This window comes from Jaculus jaculus, chromosome X (assembly GCF_020740685.1).
Source record: "Jaculus jaculus isolate mJacJac1 chromosome X, mJacJac1.mat.Y.cur, whole genome shotgun sequence".
NCBI classification, from domain to species: domain Eukaryota; kingdom Metazoa; phylum Chordata; class Mammalia; order Rodentia; family Dipodidae; genus Jaculus; species Jaculus jaculus.
In genome coordinates, this window is record NC_059125.1 from 75,737,031 (window position 1) to 75,761,751 (window position 24,721).

The window sequence follows — 24,721 nt, forward strand, 5'->3', positions numbered from 1 at the left end:
ATTTGGGAGGCTATGGCAGAAATATAAGTATCTGAGGCCAATCTAGGCTACATACAGAATTCAAGGTCAGCCTAAAAATATAGTGAGACTCCATATTTTGCAGACCAAAAATGAACCCAACATGGCTCAGGGAAATTTTGCAGAAGAGGGGGGTGGGAAGAATGTCAGAGTCACATGTTTGGTCATGATATGCAGAGACATTTATAGTACCAATAACTGTGGGCTAACTCCATAGTGCATGACCCACTTACATCAACAAGGAGGGGCCATTGGGAGTTGGTAGGTCATGGATGAGCCTAAACAATGATACCAAACTGTCTGTATTTGCTGAAAAGAAAACTAATGAATTAAATTTAAAAAAAAAGTACCCACCTGGGTCTGAGAAAATGGTTTAGTGGAAAAAATGCTCAACTCTCAAACCAGAATACTGGAGTTCAAAATAAAAGGCCAGAGCACAGCACATGGATAGCAAAATATAATAATTTTCCAGAAGCTGGTGGGGACCTCAGCAAGGAACTAGAGAAGAGAAAGAATCCTGAGAGAGAAACTTTGCTTCAAAAGAGGGGGATACACACAAGAAGAATAATTGCATTTGATCCCAAAGACTGGCATAGACCTCTTTGTTAATGCCCAATATCTTTTGTCTTAAGATTTGGTGTAAAATTGTAAAAAGTAATTTAAAATTTTTTTAAGTGTATTTAAAATGAGGGGGAAAGACAAGAACTGATCAGAAAGTTATCTTCTCACTCTACATGTGCACTGTGACACACATGTAAACTGTGGTTCACATGAACATGCTCAATCACAGATATACACATGCCAAACATTAATGTGTGTGTGTTTATGTGTGTGAGTGTAATTTAAAGGCACAAGAGCAAATACATGAACGAATGAATAAATAAATAAATAATAGCCCAAGTTTAGGTATGTAGTTCAGTGGTAGATTACTTGCATGGCATCCAAGATCCTGAATTTAATCCCTAGAAATGAGAGAATTTCAGAGTCAGGTGAGGGGATGGAGAAGAGGAAGGGCATATATAAAAAGGAAATGAAAGAAGGAAGGAGGGAAGACTGAAGGAATAGTTGCAGGGAAGGAGGAAGAAAATATATTGATGAGAAGTTAAATGGAAAATGATAGGATGATGAAGCTGGGGCCTAGCTGAGTGGCAAAGTTCATGTTTAGCACACAATACATCCTAAGTTGAATCCTCAGCACCAAAAACTAACACAAATTAGACAACAACCCACAATCCAAGAATATATATGTTTCACATTTTTGTGTATATGTGTGAGCTTGGTCTATGAACTTGTGTGTGTAGATATGTGTAGTCATGTGCATGTGTGCAGAGGCCAGAAGGGACATTGAGTGTCCTTGTTTATTATTCTTTCACCCCATTACTTGGAGGCGGTCTCTCACTGAACATGGAGCTTGTCAATTTTGGTTAGCCAAATGTGGCTTTTTATGTAGGGGATATAGATCAAATTCAAGTCACCATGTCTGCATAGAAAGTTCTGTGATCCACTGAGCCATCTTGCCAAGCCCCATGTTTCATAAGGTTTTAAAGATATAACAGATAGAACATAATTCTGAATTGCTTTACAGTATGGACATTTAAATGACTTTGACTTTGGGATAGTACAGGATATTTTTCTCACAACTTCCCTGAGTACAGTTAAAATTATATGTTTATGACTGCAGAGATGGCTTAGTGGTTGAGGTGCTTATCTGCGAAGTCTAAGGACCCAAGTTAGATTCCCCAGTACCTATGTAAGCCAGGTGCACATGGTGGAGCATGTGTTTGGAATTTGTTTGCAGTGGCTAGTAGCCCAGGCGTGACCATTCTCTCCCTCTCTCTCTCTGCTTCTTTCTTTCTCCAAAATTAAGAAATCAATAAAATGTATGTGTTTGAATATCACCTTCAAGTAGACATGAACTTTATTGTCTTTGTTCTCTGGTGTATTTCAAGTACCTGAACAATTGCCTTGTCATTGTTGCCTATAAAATGTCTGTGGAATACATAAATAAGTCAGGCTACCTAATTTAGAAATTTCCCCATTTGGAAAAGAGCTTTTGATATGTTTAGCAAAATAGTATCTATGGGAGAAATATTTGCTATTTGAATAATGTAAGTATATCCATTTGGTATATGTTTAAGCAATCCCCAAAGAACTAACTGAAATTATAAAGTACCAACTATCTTTAAAATATTTGCTCTGTTGCCAGGCATGGTGGTGCACGCCTTTAATCCCAGCACTTGGGAGGTAGAGGTAGGAGGAACGACCTGAGCTCAAGGTCACCCTGAGACTACATAGTGACTTCCAGGTCAGCATGGGCTAGAGTGAGACCCTACCTCAAGAAAACAAAACAAAAAAAATGTGGTTAGCTTCAAATTCTCTTGTAAGAGTATATTCACCAAATTTAAACTTGTGTGAAGTCCTTACAATTTTTTGTTTAATTTAATGGTTGTGAAATTGAAAGTTGTAAAACTACATTTCCCTTGAAAATGATCTGTAACATTTTATGTCTTCAGATTTATTTTCCAAATAGTCCAAGGAAGACTTCATTTATTATATGTTAAAACAATATTGACTGAGTCACAGTTATATTTGAAAAGTATAGTGAGTTGTAATTTTCAAGTGGACATGCAAGCTTTAATCTTCATGCAAACATATATCTAATTCAATTGTAATATGAATTACTCTATGTTTACTCAAAACCTTCCTTAGTACTCAAAGCCCTTAATTATACTTAGAACATTTTGCATGTGAAATTTAATTTTACACCTAATTCTAAACTGCTTTATGTAGCTATTAATCAGTAATACCCAATATCAATTTTTTTACTAGTTATGGACATAATATGTAAACAGCACATGTTGGTACCAACCTTTCCCTCATCCCTGCCCCCCAAAAAAGAACTGTCCTCATTGGGGATGTAGGTCATCCCTATGCGGATTGTGCATCTGCATTTTGCTGGCAGTCATCAGCTATGGGAAACAGTCAATGTCTCTATGCATAATGTCCCAACTTGTGGCTCTAACAATCTTTCTGCCCCTGAGCCATGTTGGGTGCGTTTTCAGTCTACATCAGTGAAGGGCTCTTTGGTGCCTCTAGATCTCTGGTTTGGTAGGTGTTGAATGTCCTCAGTGTCTATCTCCTTCACCCTTGTTCTGATATCAGGTTCACTGAGAAAGCAGCATTCTTGCTCATTTGCCCAATTCCTCTATGGTTTCAGCTGGGACCCTGTTGAATTGTGATGGCTAGTTTATCTCCTCAGATCCTGCTTCCATCTGAAAAAGAAAAGCAGATTCTCCAGTGGAGAATGAATTGAGCACAGGTTAAATGGGATAACCATTATTAGTTTAGAGAATTTAATGGGAGTAGGCCCTTTTGTAGCCCAAGATTAGTGAGAAGCTTGATATTGGAAAGCAAACTCATTATCTGGATATGATTCTCACTTGTTTCCCAGTTCCAGATATGGATTCCTTTCCACTGAGAAGATTCAAGAGCAGTTGGTTACCCATGATGGCTGTGTGCCACCATTGCACTTGTGTGAGCATCACATCAGGTTGTTTCTTTCTGAGTAGTTTAGATCTTGAGTTGCTCGGACAGATGTTGGCCATTTTTCCCCAGTAGCTCATGTAGCACCTTCTAGCACTAGATAAGCTAACTAGATAAGCTCTCTTCCAGATTCCAGCCAGGTCTTTCCATACTCCCTACTGACAGCATATGCTGTCTTCAGCAGTATGGTCTAACTATTAACCCCAAGATCAATTTTTAAAATATATCATCACTGTTTCCCCTGACATTTCCATAAAACCCCTTCTAATATTTGAATCATTGTTGGTTATTTATATATAATTTACAGAACATATCCTAGTGTCAAATTTCTAAATGAAGGTATTCAAAAGACAGCATTCTTTTGACAGCTAGTTCAAATATTCTTTTAAGGTAACTCAACTGTTCATTATAATTTTTTAACCTGTTCAACTTGTTTTGGAGCCACAAGGATAAATGAATACCAAATTATGCAAAGGAGATAAAACTGTTTTTTCATGTGTAAATCAATAACATTGCAGGTCAATCAAGTATAAAGTGTGGTAACATTCCAAGTGGGTATTTTGGTATTTCTCATTATTAATACTTTATGTATCTTTCTGTGGTTGTTTTAATTAGCTGCTAGAATTCCAGACTACAGTAGTGTAAGTGGTTATAATTTGTGTGGTGGTTTGAAAATAAATGTTCCCCCATAATGTCAGGTATTTTTGATTAAGCCTTCTATTTAGTCCCCAGAAGACAGAACCTTCCTGGAGAAAGTGTGTCACTGGAGTCTTGAGGCTGTTGTCTCTGCTAAAGATGTATGATGATGTGAGCCAGCTGCTTCTACCATGATAAAGTTTCTCCTCAAAACTGTAAGCCTGACGTCTGGTTAAGATGGCAGCGTAGGTACCACGCCAAAGCAGCCTAGGGGGGAAAACGACCAAAAAAACTCAGCAAAATACACACTTTTACTAAAAAGTGAGGTGTATAGGAAATTGAGGCGGCAGCGGAGAAGTAGAAGAGTTATAGAGCATCCAGAGCCTGCACAGGCGGGAAAAGCGGCTCCGGCAGCTCAGCCAACCGCCGCAGCCGCGGCGCAGCAGAAAGCCGCCAGACTCGGCTCGAGCCGCAGGAAAAGCCAGGTGAGGGATTTTCCCCTCACACCGTGCTCTCCGCAACTCGGGAAACGTGAGGGGAGAGCGGCAGCAAGCAGCTGAGGAGCAGACCGCGAGGTAGAAGAACACGTGGAGCACCGAGGCAACCAGAGCAGCCGTGGCTCCCTCCCCTCCCCCAACGCCTGAACCCAGCTCCAGCGAACACAGCAGCAGCCCGGGACCCGGCCACGCCAACTTGGGCTGACAGCGGGACCCAAGCAGGAGCAGAGTTCGGCAGCAACTTCAGCGGCTCCAGCACCGGTACCAGAGACCCCAGCAGCAGCAGACCCAGGAGCGGCAGCAGCGGCAGATCCCGCAGCAGCGGCTTCTGGGGGAGCAGAGGCGGTGGACACGGCAGTGGCAGCTTCAGCAGCGGTGGTGGCTCCGGTGGTGGCAGCTACGGCAGCAGCAGAGGCAGCAGCAGCAGCTCGGTTTGCCCCGTAGGAAAAGCAAGTGCCCAGCTCCAGAAATCAGAACAGCAGCCCGACGACCCAGGCAGCAACTTGACTGAGACCAAAATCACCCAAGGTAACTGGGATTGCACCAGGGAAGGGTCTCACTTGGTCACAAGCTGACTTGGATACCTCAACAGACCAGAAATCTAAACCTCTTTGTTGATAGAAGATCTGGTCATTATAATAACTACTCTTGCATACATACTCGGGGCTGTTTTTGATTGAATGTGTACAGTGTTTAGTTAAAATTTAGAAGCTACCTGTATTTTATTCCACTCAGCCTGCTTGAATACTCCTATAGCAGGGAAACTCAACCCCTAAAAACATCTTTGTAGATACTCTAAGAGTCTTAAGAGCCACACCTAATACCTTAAGGTCCTACCCTGAAAATATATTCCATCAAATCAATTGATACAGCTAAGAATACACAGCTAGCTAGAAAATCCAAGCATTAACTTAATCCAAGATGCAAAAATATATACATTATAACACAAGAAACACTAAAAAGCAAGAGGATATAAATCCACCTAAAAGTATTAATGCATCAGAAATGTCCTCCAGAGAGAAAGAGTTAGAGGAAATGCCTGAGAAAGAGTTCAAAAGAATAATTATAAATATGTTCAAAGAGGTCAAAGAACACATGAAAACAATCAAAGAAGAAATCAAAGAGGAAATCAAAGAGGAAATCAAAGGAATCAAAGAAGAGGCAGGACACCAATTTAATGAAATAAAGAAGGCAATACAAGACATAAATAGGGAAATAGAAATAATAAAGAAAAACCAGTCAGAATTACTAGCAATGAAGAACACAGTTAATGAAATAAAAAACTCTGTAGAAAATCTCACCAGTAGGATGGATGAGGGAGAGGACAGAATATCTAAGCTAGAAGACCAGGTGGCAGACCTAATGCAGTCCAACAAAGAGAAAGACAAACTTATAGAAAAGTACGAGTGGGAATTTCAAGATATTCAGGACACTATGAAAAGATCCAATATAAGAATTCAGGGCATAGTAGAAGGAGAAGAACTCCACTCCAGAGGCATAGTAGGCATCTTCAACAAAATCATAGAGGAAAATTTCCCCCAAATTGGGAAAGAGGTGCCAATACAGATACAGGAAGCTTTTAGAACCCCAGCCAGACAAAACCCAGAAAGGACCTCCCCTCGCCATATTATAATCATACTTCCAAACACACAAACCAAAGAAAAAATATTGAAAGCAGTTAGAGAGAAAAATCAAGTTACCTACAAAAGCAAGCCCATCAGGATTACAGCAGATTATTCAACACAAACTTTTAAAGCAAGAAGGGCTTGGAGTGATATATTCCAAGTTCTGAAAGATAACAACTGTCAACCAAGGTTACTTTATCCTGCAAAGTTATCCATTGTAATAGATGGAGAAATAAAGACATTCCATGACAAAAGCAGGTTAAAGGAGTATTTGAAGACAAAACCAGCTCTACAGAAAATACTTGATAGAATCCTCCATGCTGAACAAAAGGAAAAGCACACATATAAGGAACCTAGAAAAAACAAGCTATACTCAAATACCAGTTAACAGAAGAGAGCACAGGTAGAACCAGTAACACACACACACACACACAAATGGCAAACATAAATACACATCTTTCAATAATATCTCTTAATATCAGCTGTCTCAATGCCCCAACGATAAGTCATAGATTTGCAGACTGGGTTAAAAAGCAGGATCCTACAATTTGTTGTCTCCAAGAAACTCACCTTTCTACAAAGGATAGACATTATCTTAGGGTGAAAGGTTGGAAGACGGTGTTTCAAGCAAATGGGCCTAGAAAACAAGCAGGGGTTGCTATCCTAATATCAGACAGGGTAGACTTTAGTCCGACGTTAGTCAAGAAAGATAAGGAAGGTCACTTTATATTGATTAAGGGCACACTCCAACAGGAGGACATTACAATCCTAAACATATATGCACCTAACATGGGGGCTCCCAATATCGTCAAACAAACACTATTAGAACTAAGGTCACAGATAACACCAAACACAGTGGTGGTGGATGTCTTTAACACCCCACTCTCATCAATAGACAGGTCATCCAGGGAAAGAATAAACAGAGAGGCATCTGGACTAAATGAGGTCATAGAAGGAATGGATCTAACATATATATACAGGACATTTCATCCAAAGGCTGCAGAATATACATTCTTTTCAGCAGCATATGGAAAATTCTCTAAAATAGACCATATATTAGGACACAAAGCAAATCTTAACAAATTCAGGAAAATTGAAATAATTCCTTGCATTCTATCTGACCACAATGGAATTAAACTACAAATCAGTAGCAAGAAAGGCTATAGAGCATACACAAAATCATGGAAACTAAACAATACACTACTAAATGATGAGTGGGTCAATGAAGAAATCAAAAAGGAAATCAAAAAATTTATAGAGACAAATCATAATGAGAACACAACATACCAAAATCTCTGGGACACAATGAAGGCAGTTCTAAGAGGTAAATTTATAGCCTTAAGTAACTATATAAAGAAATTAGAAAGGTCGCAAGTAAATGACCTAATGCTTCGCCTTAAAGCCTTGGAAAAAGAAGAACAAGGGAAACCAAAAATTAGTAGACGGGAAGAAATAATAAAGATTAGGGCAGAAATTAATGAAATAGAAACAAAAAGAACAATCCAAAGAATTAATGAAACAAAGAGTTGGTTCATTGAAAGGATAAACAAGATTGATAAACCCTTAGCAAATCTGACCAAAAGAAAGAGAGAAGAGACACAAATTAATAAAATCAGAGATGAACAAGGTAACATCACAACAGATTCCAGAGAAATTCAAAAAATCATAGGGACATACTATAAAAGCATATACTCCACAAAGTATGAAAATCTGAAAGAAATGGATGATTTCCTTGATCTATATGACCTACCTAAATTAAATCAAAATGAGATTAATCACTTAAATAGACCTATAACAAACATGGAGATCCGAACAGTTATCAATAATCTCCCAACTAAAAAAAGCCCAGGCCCGGATGGATTCACTGCTGAATTTTACCAGACTTTTAAGGAAGAGCTAACACCATTGCTTCTTAAGCTTTTCCAGGAAATAGAAAAAGAAGGAATTCTACCAAACTCCTTCTATGAGGCCAGCATCACCCTGATACCAAAACCAGGCAAAGATAGAACAAAAAAAGAAAATTACAGACCAATCTCCCTCATGAACATAGAAGCAAAAATTATCAATAAAATATTGGCAAACAGAATACAAGAGTATATCAAAAAGATCATTCACCCTGACCGAGTAGGCTTTATCCCAGAGATGCAGGGATGGTTCAACATACGCAATCTATAAATGTAATACATTACATAAACGGGTTGAAAGACAAAAATCACATGATCATCTCATTAGATGCAGAGAAAGCATTTGACAAAATCCAACATCCCTTCATGATAAAAGTCCTACAGAGACTGGGAATAGAAGGAACATATCTCAATATAATAAAGGCTATTTTTGACAAGCCTACAGCCAACATATTACTAAAGGGGGAAAAACTGGAAGCTTTTCCTCTAAAATCAGGAAAAAGACAAGGGTGTCCACTGTCCCCACTTTTATTTAATATAGTTTTGGAAGTCTTAGCCATAGCAATAAGGCAAGAGACACACATAAAAGGGATACAAATTGGAAAGGAAGAAATCAAGTTATCATTATTTGCAGATGACATGATTCTATACATAAAGGACCCTAAAGACTCTACTAGCAAACTGTTAGAGCTGATCAAAACCTACAGCAATGTAGCAGGATACAAAATAAATACACAGAAATCAGTAGCCTTCATATATGCTAACAACAAACACACTGAGGATGAAATCAGAGAATCACTCCCATTCACAATTGCATCAAAAAAAATAAAATACCTTGGAATAAACCTAACCAAGGAAGTAAAGAATCTCTACAATGAGAACTTTAAAACACTCAAGCGAGAAATTGCTGTAGACACTAGAAAGTGGAGAAACATCCCTTGTTCCTGGATTGGAAGAATCAATATCGTGAAAATGGCAATCTTACCTAAAGCAATCTACACATTTAATGCAATCCCTATCAAAATTCCAAAGGCTTTCTTCATGGAAATAGAAAAAACAATCCAAAAATTCATTTGGAATCACAAAAAAACCTCGAATATCTAAAATACTACTGAGCAACAAAAAAGAGGCTGGTGGTATCACCATACCTGATTTTAACCTATACTACAGAGCCATAGTAACAAAAACAACATGGTACTGGCACAAAAACAGACATGTAGATCAGTGGAACAGAATAGAGGACCCAGATGTAAGCCCAAGTAGCTATAGCCACCTGATATTCGATAAAAATGCCAAAAATACTCATTGGAGAAGAGACAGCCTCTTCAGCAAATGGTGTTTTGAAAACTGGATAAATATCTGCAGAAGGATGAAAATAGATTCTTCTCTCTCGCCATGCACAAGAATTAAGTCCAAATGGATTAAAGACCTTAACATCAGACCGGAAACTTTGAAACTGCTAGAGGAAAAAGTAGGGGAAACCCTTCAACATATTGGTCTTGGCAAAGTCTTTCTGAATACAACCCCAATTGCTCAGGCAATAAAACCACAGATTAACCACTGGGACCTAATGAAATTACAAAGATTTTGCACCGCAAAGGACACAGTGAAAAAAGCAAAGATGCAACCTACAGAATGGGAAAAAATCTTCGCCAGCTATATATCTGATAGAGGATTAATATCTAGGATATACAAAGTACTCAAAAAGTTAAATAATAAGGAATCAAACAAGCCAATCAAAAAATGGGCTATGGAGCTAAATAGAGAGTTCTCAAAGGAAGAAATACGAATGGCATATAAGCATCTAAAAAAATGTTCTACGTCACTAGTCATCAGGGAAATGCAGATTAAAACTACATTGAGATTCCATCTCACTCCTGTCAGATTGGCCACCATCATGAAAACAAATGATCATAAATGCTGGCGGGGATGTGGAAAAAAAGGAACCCTTCTGCACTGCTGGTGGGAATGTAATCTGGTCCAGCCATTGTGGAAAACAGTGTGGAGGTACCTAAAGCAGCTAGAGATTGATCTACCATATGACCCAGCTATAGCGCTCCTAGGCATATATCCAAAGGACTCATCTCATTTCCTTAGAAGTACATGCTCAACCATGTTTATTGCTGCTCAATTTATAATAGCTGGGAAATGGAACCAGCCTAGATGTCCCTCAACTGATGAGTGGATAATGAAGATGTGGCACATTTATACAATGGAGTTCTACTCAGCGGTAAAGAAAAATGATGTTATGAAATTTGCAGAAAAATGGATGGACCTGGAAAGTATTATACTAAGTCAGGTAACCCAGGCCCAGAAAGCCAAGCGCCACATGTTCTCTCTCATATGTGGATCCTAACTACAGATGACTGGGCTTCTGCGTGAGAATGAAAATACTTAGTAGCAGAGGCCAGTAAGTTGAAAAGGAGACATAAAGGGTGGAGAAAGGAAGGGAGGAGGATACTTAATAGGTTGATATTGTATATATGTAATTACAATGATTGTAATGGGGAGGTAATATGATGGAGAATGGAATTTCAAACGGGAAAGTGTGGCGGTGGGGAGGGAGGGAATTACCATGGGATATATTTTATAATCATGGAAAATGTTAATAAAAATTAAAAAAAAACTGTAAGCCTGATTATGTCAGCAACTAAGGAGAATCTAACTACAAGAATTAGATAATCAACATATGTAAAATATTTGGTGTTACACACTTAGAACTGCACTTGGAACATGTAACACTGCAAAAAAAAAAAAAAAATCTTACTGCTGGAGCATGCTGTTAATCCCAGCAATTGGGAAGTATAGGCAGGAGCATCAGAAATTCAAGGTCATCCTCACCTATAAAAAAAACTTTGAGCCATCCTGGAATACATGAAACCAGATCACAAAAAGAATTCTTGAGCATGCTGAGAATATACTAAACAAATTTTCAGCCAGCAGTGGTAGTGCACACCTTTAATCCCCGCACTTAGAGGTAGAAGGATTGCCACAAGTTCCAGGCCAGCATGAGACCACATAGTGAATTCCAGATCAGACTGGGCTAGAGGAAGTCCCTACCTCAAAAAACCAAAAACAAACAAAAAATTCAGAACAGTAACTGGTTCTTAGTAAACCTGCAATAAATGATATTCCTTCTTCCTTATCCCTTACTACTTTCTCATAGAAAACTCCTGTATTCACCTATGTAAAATCTTGCTTCAGTTGGTCAGGTAGCCTTAGTTTTCCCACTGCCTTTTGTACATGATTAGCTCTAACCAGTCCTATGATATTATATTTTAGTTATCATTTTCATGCTTTTTCCATCATTTACTATAAGGTTTTTGTCAGTGTCTAGAGGAGTTAGCCATCCCTGCCTTGGACTTAGACTCAGCATACATTTCAGTTATATCCCTATCACATTACATGGCAATTGTTTGTTGATATATTTCCCTTTCCAGCTGGAGTGTATGCTGTTTCATCAGTTGAGTAGAACATTTAGCCATAATGGAAACTCAACAAATAGCTCTTGTATGCATGAATGAATCCCGTGAAAATAGCAAGGGGTCAAGTGAGGATACAATAATGGTTGAGACATCATGCATTTCATAAGCTATGAGAATCACCATTCCAAGAACAATTTATTATTTTTTCCACACACTGTTGCTTAGGTCAATGCTTGCATGTTACAATGAGCTATGGATCATTTTTTTTTTTTAATTCTTGGACTCCACATTTTTTATTTTTTTTATTTGAGAGAGAAAGAGAGAGAGAGAGAGAGAATGAGAGCACCAGGGTCTTCAGCTGCTGCATATGAACTCCAGATGTGTACACCCCCTTGTGTGCATGTGCAATATTGCATATTTGTATCACTTTGCATCTAGCTTATGTGAGACCTGGAGAATCGAACATGAGTTTGTAGGCTTTGTAGGCAAATGTCCTAACTGCCTAGCCATTTCTCCAGCCCTATCACTTTTTATTTCTAATTTTTTTTCAGACAGTTGCTATTTCACTCAGGCTGCTTTTCACCTCCTTGGCTCCAGTGGTCCTCCTGCATTAGCTTCCAAAATAGCTGGAAATATAGGCATGCAACATAATACCCAGCTGAGTAGACTTTAAAACTATTAGTGTCCACAAATTCTTATATGTATGGGGAGACCATACACTCCTATCTTTGTAGCAATAGTCTTAGTATATCTTATATAACATAAAATTGACTTATTTTATTTGCACATTTCAATAGCTTTTAGTAACTTGACAGTTGCGCAGATATCAACACAATTTAATTGATGCTAATTCCATCAACTTACCCTAAATATGTAATTCATTTTCAGTCAATTTCTAGTCTCATGACCAACCCTGGACAGCCCCTATTCTACTTTGACTATATAATTTTTTTGTATTGAAGTGCATTATAATTCACATACCATAGAGTTTACCTGCTTCAGGCTTTTAGTATATTCACTAAGCTGTATAATTATGGCCAATATAAAATTTCAGAAAATTGTAAGTATTCCTGAAACAAAATGTTCACCCTTTATTAACCTTTCTTTATTTCTCTACAAGCCCTAGCAACTAGTAATAAAATTTCTGAAGCCTTAGATGTGTGTACTCTTTACATTTTATATAAATACACTTTAATGTCTTTTTGTTGGGCTTCTGTCATTTAGCTTTATGTTGTAGTGGTTCATTACATTATATTGTGTAACAGTATATTTTTATTGTATTTTTATGTGGTTGAATAATTTTCTATTGTATACATATAAAATTTTGCTTGTGTATTTATCGTAGTGGACAGTTGTATTGCTTCAGCTTTTGAGCTATCAGGAATATTGCTACTTTGAAGGTTTGTATGTGCATTTTATGACAACATGTGCATTTTACCTTTCTTGAGTAAGGTCCTTAAGATGCCATTTTCTGAGCTATATATAATATTTTTAGTAATAAAGATTGATCTCAGAGCCTTGTACATGCTAGTCAAGTACTGTACCAATAGCTACATGTGCAGGCCTATTTCTAAAGATTTGAGAATTTACAAAACTATATTCTAAAGCAGCTGTACCACTTTATATTCCCATAGCAGTATATGAGGTTTCTAACTTTACTACATCCTTGACCTCTTATTTCCTGTATTTTACAATTTGTTATTGTTGCCATTGGAAGTGCTATGAAGTAGTACCTCATTGTGGTTTTCATTAACAATGCTTTACAAATTAATACTACTAAATATCTCTTCTCACAGTTTTGTTTTCTTCAGAAAATATTTTTATTTTTATTTATTTATTTATTTATTTGATAGAGAGAGAGAGAATGGATGCACCAGGGCCTCTAGCCACTGCAAATGAACTCCAGATGTGTGTGCCCCCTTGTGCATCTGGCTAACGTGGGTCCTGGGAAATCAAACTTGTGTCTTTTGTCTTTGCATGCAAATGCCTTAACTGCTAAGCCATCCCTCTAGCCCCACAGTTTTGTTTTTATTAAGTTTTTTGTTTTGTTACTTTATTTTGTGGTTGGTCTCAAGACTAACCTCAAACTCATGATCCTTCTGCCTCAATTTCTCAAGTGGTGGTATTAATGGTGTGTGCCACCACACCTCATAATTGCATAGTATTTTTGCTATTGGTCATCCTGAGTAGGGTGAGTTCAATTTGATTTTTCCTGCTGGCTAAGTATATTGAAAATTTCCTTTTTAATATGTGTTGGGTATTTGTGTTTCTTCTTTGCAAACAATATGTTCATTTCATTGGCCCATATATTGATTAGGTTTTTTGTATTTAATTTCTTTTTTAACTCCTTATATATGCTAGATGTTAATCTCTTCTGTTAGCCATATAGCTCGTAAAGATTTTCTCCCATTCTGTTGAATTCACATTCATTTTTCCTTTGCTTTACAGAAGCTTTATAACTTCCTCAAATGACATTTGGTAATTATTGATATTATTTTTCATGGTATTGAAGTTTTCTTGAGAAAGTCCTTCCCTAAGTCCATATCTTGAACTGTTTAACTTATGTTTTATTCTAACAGTTTCAGAAGTTCATATATAAATGTCTTTTTATCCATTTTCAATGGACTTTTGTATAGTGAGAAAGACAGATATCTAGTTTCATATTTCTACATGTAGATATCCAGTTTTCCCCACATCATTTGTTGGGGGCTGTTTTCTCTAATATATGTGATTGAAAACTTTGTCAAAGATTAGGTGGCTGTATCTGGGTCAGTTTAACTCTGGCTATTCTATTCTATTCCACTGATCTACTTGCCTGACTGTGTACCAGTAACCATGCTGTTTTTATTACTATGCCTCTGTCGTATAACTTGAGAACAGATACATTGACAACTCCAGCCTTATTTTTTTTCTTTAAGAATGCTTTGGCTACTCTGAAATATTGTTTTCTAAATTAATTTTTATTGTTTTTCTATTTCTTAAAAGAGTGCCATTAGAACTTGACTGAAATTGCATTACATCTTTAGATTACTTTTGTTAACATAACTATTTTCACTCTATTATTTCTGAAAATCCATGAATATGGAAGATCTTTTCATTTCCTAGTGTGTTCTTCATGGTCATCTTTTAGATTCACAAAGTTAAAACCACCTTGCATTATATATAGAGAGAAAGATAGATATACATATAGATATAGATTAATAGACTATTAAAAGTAATTGTCCTTCAACCCCAGAAATTTGTGAGCATAAAGAAACATGGATAGTACAATATATATTGAGATTTTAGATAGTAATTATAGGAGCAGAAAATAATCAGTGACTAATAATTAGTATTAGGGGAACAGAAACTAATAGAAAAGGGAGGGCTGGAGAGATGGCTTAGCGGTTAAGCACTTGCCTGTGAAGCCTAAGAACCCTGGTTTGAGGCTTGGTTCCCCAGGTCCCACGTTAGCCAGATGCACAAGGGGGCACATGTGTCTGGAGTTCGTTTGCAGAGGCTGGAGGCCCTGGCACGCCCATTCTCTCTCTCTATCTCTGCCTCTTTCTCTCTGTCTGTCGCTCTAAAATAAATAAAATAACAACAAAAAAATTAAGAAAAAGAAAAGGGAAGTATAAATAGAGAAGGGAACAAAAAGATGAAGGGAGGAGACTGTCAGTTCTAGGAAAAAAAATGGATTGAAAGGGAAAATAGGTTAAAAAATTCATAGGACACACCAAAACAATCCTAGCACTACGATGACTGAAGTAGAGAGATGCTTCATTATAGTCCAACATGTGTTCTCTGGGAAAGCCTATTAAAATAATGAAAAATTACAATTGCAGGGCTAGAAAGATGGCCTAGTGGTTAAGGCACTTGCCTGCAAAGCCTAAGTACACAGGTTTGATTCCCCAGTACCCACATAAAGTCAGAGGCACAAAGTGGCACATGCATTATGAGTTAATTTGTAATGTCTAGAGAACCTACCATCTCTCTCTCTATCTCTCTCTCTCTCTCTCTCCCTCCCTCCCTCCTTGTAGATAAATAAATTAAAAATTACAACTGAAATTACATATTAAATATGGGAAGTACAAAAGTGAAGGAGAGTATGTAGTGTGTCCCTGTTGTGGACACAGGGCTCTCCCTTGACCACTCTAGTCTATGGCTCAGACCAGATTTTCACATCATAGAACACTAAATTCAGATGCAAGTATATTCCCCTAATTCTAAAGATATTCTAAAGGCCAGTTCTCAGAATGATATATGGTGACACTTGTTCCAGGTTTTCCAGAGTGAGCTGCATGCAGAAGCACCTTTGTCTCTAAAGGCACCTAGCCAGATTCATCTGAACTCGTTTTTTAAAGTAATTTAAAAAATATATACATTAATTTATTTATTTGCAAGGAGAGAGAGAGAACTAAAACATGGGCATGCCAGGACCTCCTGCCTCTGCAAAATCCTGACACATGTGCCACCCTGTGCATCTAGCACTATGTGGGATCTGGGGAATCCAACCAGGATTGGCAGGCTTTGGTAGCAAGTGCTTTTAACCACTAATTATTATTTTTTATTAGCTTACAAAAATTAGGTTTGATTATGGTGTTTTCATACAAACATTTTGTTTCCCTATTCCTGCTCTTTCCCCTTTCCATCTCCTTCCTTCTGCTCTCCTCCTAACTTGGCCTTGTTTCTGGTTTTTATGCTCCATGTTTCCTTTTGTCTTTTCCCTATATCACCTAACCTCTTGTTCCCTTCTAATGTTCTCCTATCTAGATTTATAGAACAATAGCTTCTTGTCCCCACTGTGATTGATTTTTTTACTTTTGTTTTGTTTTTGTTTTTCAAGGTAGGGTCTCACTCTAGTCCAGGCTGACCCAGAATTTACTCTGTATTCTCAGGGTGGCCTCGAACTCACGGTGATCCTCCTACCTCTGGGATTAAAGGTGTGAGCCACCACGCCTACCCAGTATATTTGGCTTTTTGAGGTAGGGTCTCACTCTAGCCCTGGCTGACCTGGAATTCATTATGTAGTATCAGGCTGGCATTGAACTTACAGGGATCCTAACTTTTTAAATTATACTTATTTATTTATTTTTTTTGGTTTTTTGAGGTAGGGTCTCACTCTGGTCCAGGCTGACTTAGAATTAACTCTGTCATCTCAGGGTGGCCTTGAAATTATTTTTAATTTAATACTTTTTTTAATTAAAAATTTTTATTAACATTTTCCATGATTATAAAATATATCCCATGGTAATTCCCTCCCTCCTCACCCCCACACTTTCCCATTTGAAATTCCATTCTCCATCATATTACCTCCCCATTACAATCATTGTAATTACATATATACAATATCAACCTATTAAGTATCCTCCTCCCTTCCTTTCTCTACCCTTTTTGTCTCCTTTTTACCTTACTGGCCTCTGCTACTAAGTATTTTCATTCTCACGCAGAAGCCCAATCATCTGTAGCTAGGATCCACATATGAGGGACAACATGTGGCGCTTGGCTTTCTGGGCCTGGGTTACCTCACTTAGTATAATAATTTCCAGGTCCATCCATTTTTCTGCAAATTTCATAACTTCATTTTTCTTTACTGCTGAGTAGAACTCCATTGTATAAATGTGCCACATCTTCATTATCCACTCATCAGTTGAGGGACATCTAGGCTGGTTCCATTTCCCAGCTATTATAAATTGAGCAGCAATAAACATGGTTGAGCATGTACTTCTAAGGAAATGAGATGAGTCCTTTGGATATATGCCTAGGAGTGCTATAGCTGGGTCATATGGTAGATCAATCTCTAGCTGTTTTAGGAACCTCCACACTGTTTTCCACAATGGCTGGACCAGATTGCATTCCCACCAGCAGTGTAGAAGTGTTCTTTTTTTCCACATCCCCGCCAAAATTTAAGATCAGTTGTTTTCATGATGGTGGCCAATTTGACAGGAGTGAGATGGAATCTCAATGTAGTTGTAATCTGCATTTCCCTGATGACTAGTGACGTAGAACATTTTTTTAGATGCTTATATGCCATTCGTATTTCGTCCTTTGAGAACTCTCTATTTAGCGCCATAGCCCATTTTTTGATTGGCTCTATTGATTCCTTATTTTTTAACTTTTTGAGTTCTTTGTATATCCTAGATATTAATCCTCTATCAGATATATAGCTGGCGAAGATTTTTTCCCATTCTGTAGGTTGCCTCTTTGCTTTTTTCAATGTGTCCTTGGCAGTGCAAAATCTTTGGAATTTCATGAGGTCCCAGTGATTAATCTGTGGTTTTATTGCCTGAGCAATTAGGGTTGTATTCAGAAAGTCTTTGCCAAGACCAATATGTTGAAGGGTTTCCCCTACTTTTTTCACTAGCAGTTTCAGAGTTTCAGGTCTAATGTTAAGGTCTTTAATCCATTTGGACTTAATTCTTGTGCATGGCGAGAGAGAAGAATCTAATTTCATCCTTCTGCAGATATATATCCAGTTTTCAAAACACCATTTGCTGAAGAGGCTGTCTCTTCTCCAATGAGTATTTTTGGCATTTTTATCGAATATCAGGTGGCTATAGCTACTTGGGCTTACATCTGGGTCCTCTATTCTGTTCCACTGACTTACATGTCTGTTTTTATGCCAGTACCATGCTGTTTTTGTTACTATAGCTCTGTAGTATAGGTTAAAACCAGGTATGGTGATACCACCAGCCTCATTTTTCTTGCTCAGTATTATTTTAGATATTCGAGGTTTTTTGTGATTCCAAATGAATTTTGGATTGTTTTTTCTATTTCCATGAAGAAAGCCTTAGGAATTTTGATAGGGATTGCATTAAATGTGTAGATTGCTTTAGGTAAGATTGCCATTTTCACAATATTGATTCTTCCAATCCAGGAACAAGGGATGTTTCTCCACTTTCTAGTGTCTTCTGCAATTTCTCACTTGAGTGTTTTAAAGTTCTCATTGTAGAGATTCTTTACTTCCTTGGTTAGGTTTATTCCAAGGTACTTTTTTTTGATGCAATTGTGAACGGGAGTGATTCTCTGATTACACCCTCTGTGTGTTTGTTGTTAGCATATATGAAGGCTACTGATTTCTGTGTATTTATTTTGTATCCTGCTACGTTGCTGTAGGTTTTGATCAGCTCTAACAGTTTGCTAGTAGAGTCTTCAGGGTCCTTTATGTATAGAATCATGTCATCTGAAAATAATGATAACTTGATCTCTTCCTTTCCAATTTGTATCCCTTTTATGTGTGTCTCTTGCCTTATTGCTATGGCTAAGACTTCCAGTAATATATTAAATAAAAGTGGGGACAGTGGACACCCTTGTCTTGTTCCTGATTTTAGTTGAAAAGCTTCCAGTTTTTCCCCATTTAGTAATATGTTGGCTGTAGGCTTGTCATAAATAGCCTTTATTATATTGAGATATGTTCCTTCTATTCCCAGTCTCTGTAGGACTTTTATCATGAAGGGATGTTGGATTTTGTCAAATGCTTTCTCTGTGTCTAATGAGATGATCATGTGATTTTTGTCCTTCAACCCATTTATGTAATGTATTACATTTATAGATTTGCGTATGTTGAACCATCCCTGCATCTCTGGGACAAAGCCTACTTGGTCAGGGTGAATGATCTTTTTGATATACTCTTGTATTCTGTTTGCCAATATTTTATTGATAATTTTTGCTTCTATGTTCATGAGGGAGATTGGTCTGTAATTTTCTTTTTTTGTTCTATGTTTGCCTGGTTTTGGTATCAGGATGATGCTGGCCTCATAGAAGGAGTTTGGTAGAATTCCTTCTTTTTCTACTTCCTGGAAGAGCTTAAAAAGCAATGGTGTTAGCTCTTCCTTAAAAGTCTGGTAAAATTCAGCAGTGAATCCATCTGGGTCTGGGCTTCTTTTTAGTTGGGAGATTATTTATAACCGTTCGGATCTCCATGTTTGTTATAGGTCTATTTAAGTGATTAATCTCATTTTGATTTAATTTACGGAAGGTCATATAGATCAATGAAATCATCCATTTCTTTCAGATTTTCATACTTTATGGAGTATATGCTTTTATAGTATGTCCCTACGATTTTTTGAATTTCTCTGGAATCTGTTGTGATGTTGCCTTGTTCATCTCTGATTTTATTAATTTGTGTCTCTTCTCTCTTTCTTTTGGTCAGATTTGCTAAGGGTTTATCAATCTTGCTTATCCTTTCAAAGAACCAACTCTTTGTTTCATTAATTCTTTGGATTGTTCTTTTTGTTTCTATTTCATTAATTTCTGCCCTAATCTTTATTATTTCTTCCCGTGTACTGATTTTTGGTTTGCCTTGTTCTTCTTTTTCCAAGGCGTTAAGGCGAAGCATTAGGTCGTTGACTTGCGACCTTTCTAATTTCTTAATATAGACACTTAAGGCTATAAATTTACCTCTTAGAACTGCCTTCATTGTGTCCCAGAGATTTTGGTATGTTGTGTTCTCATTATCATTTGACTCTATAAATTTTTTGATTTCCATTTTGATTTCTTCATTGACCCATTCATCATTTAGTATTGTATTGTTTTGTTTCCATGATTTTGTGTATGCTCTATAGCCTTTCTTGCTACTGATTTGTAGTTTAATTCCATTTTGGTCAGATAGAATGCAAGGAATTATTTCAATTTTCCTGAATTTGTTAAGATTTGCTTTGTGTCCTAATATATGGTCTATTTTAGAGAATGTTCCACGTGCTGCTGAAAAGAATGTATATTCTGCAGCCTTTCGATGAAATGTCCTGTATATATCTGTTAGGTCCATTCCTTCTATGACCTCATTTAGTCCAGATGCCTCTCTGTTTATTTTTTCCCGGGATGACCTGTCAATTGATGAGAGTGGGGTGTTAAAGTCACCCACCACCACTGTGTTTGGTGTTATCTGTGATCTTAGTTCTAATAGTGTTTGTTTGACGAATTTGGGAGCCCCCATGTTAGGTGCATATATGTTTAGGATTGTAATGTCCTCCTGTTGGAGTGTGCCCTTAATCAATATAAAGTGACCTTCCTTATCTTTCTTGACTAACGTTGGACTAAAGTCTACCCTGTCCGATATTAGGATAGCAACCCCTGCTTGTTTTCTAGGCCCATTTGCTTGAAACACCGTCTTCCAACCTTTTACTCTAAGGTAATGTCTATCCTTTGTAGAAAGGTGAGTTTCTTGGAGACAACAAATTGTAGGATCCTGCTTTTTTACCCAGTCTGCGAATCTATGTCTTTTCTTTGGGGCATTGAGGCCGTTGATATTAAGAGATATTATTGAAAGGTGTGTATTTATGTTTGCCATTTTTTTTTTGTGGTTCTGGTTCTACCTGTGCTCTCTTCTGTTAACTAGTATTTGAGTATTGCTTGTTTTTAATTTATTACTTTTTAATAAAATGTTTGCACACATATACCCCCTCTCCCTTGCGCCAATTCTGCTGAGGGGTCATCTTTGGTGGGGTTATTGGTATTCATTGTGGGGATCAAGAGGCCTCAGTGAGTCTCTGCAGGGATGGGGGAAACATGGTATCTCAGGCTATTACCATCCACACCCAGGCTCTTATAATCTTTCTGCCCCCTCTTCCACAATGCTCCCTGAGCCTTGAGTGGCAAGGTGGAGGTTTAGTTTAGTGTTCCTTCCTCTGTAGACTCTGTACCTCTGTTTGTTTTTATGAGGATTTAGTGACTACAGTGTCTGTTGTCATTTCCCTGGAATTGATTTTCAGGCTCAGCGTGAGAACAGTATTCATGTCACCACTTCCCTGGCAATGACTTTTGTGCTTGAACTGATGAGGTGGAGGTGACCCATCTCCTGGGAGATATCTGGTTCTCTCTCCTTCATGTATTGATGTATATGTGTTCTCCCCCATATTCTCCACCATCAGTAATATAGAACAGATTCTACAACCAGAAGTGAGAATAGTTTGAGTAAAGCTTAGTCAGTAGGAATATATATTGATACGTATACCCATTCTTCTTAGTTAAAGAGAAGTTAAAGTTCTCTCTGGAGCCTATTGGTTTCCTGTTCTAGGGAATTTGGTTTGGCTCCCAGAGCCAGATATGAGTTCTCTCCCACTGACTGAGTCTCATGTCCAATCTGTGAGCAGTTTGGTTACCTGTATTGGCTTTGTGCCACTATCGTACAAGTGTATACTACTTGCTCATCTGGGCTATTTTGCAACTGGCAGAATCTCCTGCTTAAACTGTTGGTAACAGGGAATCAAGTGTTTTGGCAATAGCCTGTATTACTTGGCGACCTCATGTCTCCCCAACAAACAGCTCACTGAATGAGAGGACCTAGTTCTGGCCCCAGAGCCCATGGTTAGGTTAATGCTTTCTTCATCTTTTATGGAACTCTTTTGTTTAGGTCCCCCACGCCCTTATTGAGGGCGATGAAGTGTAAATTGGTATCCCAGAAGGAGATTTCTATGGGATTGATTCATGTTGCCATTAGTTTTGTGTATGCCCCCTCACGCCACCTTCCTTTACCCCCTAGGCCATTCCATATCTATTGATCATAATAAGGTCAATTTAATATAATATTATTAGTATTATGGTATTCAGAAATGGTATTTTTATGTTTCTTGCATTGGTCTCAAACTTGTTGACTCAAATGTTATTCCTGCTTCTCCCTCATGAAGAGTTCAGATAACAAGTTCATGCTATCCTATCTGATTATACTTTTGTTTGATGATCTGTCTTATGTTTAAACAGGATAGATAATTCTTAACCATAAACACTACTCCAAGTAACATCTTTCCCAAATTCTAGCTTTTATTAAAATTTCTTCTAGCTTTTACTGAGCTTTTCTGAAACATTTCCCAAGTATCCCATGTTATCATTTGTAAAGTCTATATTGAAAATGTACTTTAGCCACATAATCAGTAGGCTTTTTGCATTAACAGTAGAATCTAATCACCATTTATTTCATTATTCTTAAGAGAGATACACACCAACTCCAAAATACTGTCAAATTAGGATTGCTTTAGAAAACTATTGTTCCAGTTTGGTACCTTCTAATATGGGGACTGTAAGAATCAACAGTAAAAATAAATAAGGTATAAATTGTATGTGTCTGCACAAAAAAAATCATTCAGAAACAATATTTTTTCTAGTATAGGGGATAATATTTCTAGCAAATATTCTTCCTCCTTTAGTTGATTCTTTCCCACCCAAGGAAAAATATACATATGTTGGCTTATGAAGTATTTGAAATATGGAGTAGTACAGTAATTTTCAGGTTCTTTCTACAGAAAATCTTGAGAATATGTGAATTAAATCAAAATTCCATATTTTCTTTTCTTTGTGTCTTATATTTGCTTTAGATTAAATATTGAGTTGCTCTTATTTTTCACTCAAAGATCCACTATAAGGGTCCATATTTTTCTCCAAGTAAGAAACTGCTTTTTTTATACAGTTCCCTACCCAAGTAAGTGGAATATATGAGAGGTGATATGAACTTCATGAAGAGAAACATTCATGCTGTGGTAAAACAGACTGATTACTGAAAAGATTTATCCTTGACCAAAAGCCCACAGGGACCTTCCCAGGACTTTCAATACTAGGCCTCAGTTTGGGCATATGTAACTTGAATAAAACACTACCATAGTTTTGTAACAGCTCAAAGCTGCCTCACTAGAATAATCCTAGCTCCCTTGAAAATACCTGCCCAAGAAAACTAAAGGATACCAGAAACATGTACTGTTTATTCTAGCTAAACATTCAAGGTAAGGTCTATTTCTCCGTCGCTAGGAGAAGATACAATTCTAAGTTTGATAATTTTCATATTTCAGTGAATTAGCTCCTCATAACTTTTCACTGTCCCAACTCTTCTGAGCCTGTATTCATGCAATCTATATTCCATCATTCTCCTCCCCCTCAAAAATCCTCAATCACCCCTATATAATTTGAATTCAGTTCATACTGGACTCCTTTTGTTCCTAGTGATAAAATCTATGCTTATTTCGCCACTTTCCAACTTTATCTGTGACATAAGATGGGTGTCACAGAGCTCAGTTTCTATCTTTATCTTATTAAAACTGCAATTATTCTAGTCCTAGCACCCCAAAAACCTGTCGTCCACTTTCTAACAAAAAATAGAAGTTTCAGCCAGGCGTGGTGGCGCATGCCTTTAATCCCAGCACTTGGGAGGCAGAGGTAGGAGGATTGCTGTGAGTTTGAGGCCACCCATAGTGAATTCCAGGTCAGCCTGGGCTAGAGTGAGACCCTACCTTGAAAACAAACAAACAAACAAAAAAAAATAGAAGTTTGACTTATATCAAATATCTGGTTTCAGGCCCTTTTATAAGGCCATTATATTTCCAACAGTTATACTACTTTTATTTTGGGAAATTTAAAGCTTGTGTTTGGTTTCTAACCCTCTCTGCTATATATGTTTATCACAAGGGTAACAAAAGCTTATAGATGCTATGCCATATTAACCAAACAGACATACTGCTAAAAATGCTATTTAAATTTGTATTTAATATTAACATGGATATCTTTGATAAATATTTCTGTAAAGAAGTTTATTTAGTTCAGTGAGGTTGCTCATTCCTATAATCCTAGCACTACTGAGGCTGAGACAGGAAGATCAATTTGAGACTAGATGGTGATACTGAGTTCCAGGCTAGCCCGAACTACAATGTGAGATCCTGTCTTATAAAAGTTTGTATTTTCACAATTATGTCTTTAGTACAAACTAACTAAAATGAGCCAAAGTGTATTATGACTTTAAAATATTTTATTTGGGGCTGGAGGAATGGCTTACCTGTTAAGGTATTTGTCTGAAAAGCCAAAGGACCCAGATTTGATTCCCCAGGACCCATGTTAGCCATATGCACAAGGGGGCACAAGTGTCTGGAGTTTGTTTGCAGTGTCTGGAAGCCCTGGAACATCCATTCTCTCTCTTTCTCTGTCAAATAATTGAATAAAATATTTTATGTGTTCTTTACAATCAGACAAAATTACACATCGGCATCAGTGTATGAGTGTGCTTGCCTCACCACACCTTCACTTGGAAAAGAAACATGCTATTTATTAAAGATTAAACACATTGATTGAATGGCACAACATACTGTCAAATGTAAGTACCACTGATAACTTGTAAT

The 24,721-nt window shown here is 37.4% G+C and overlaps 1 pseudogene; it reads left to right on the top strand.

Annotated features, from left to right (window-relative positions):
- The first annotated feature begins 532 nt into the window (after positions 1-532).
- LOC123457007 lies at positions 533-666 on the top strand (annotated as a pseudogene).
- Positions 667-24,721: the final 24,055 nt, after the last annotated feature.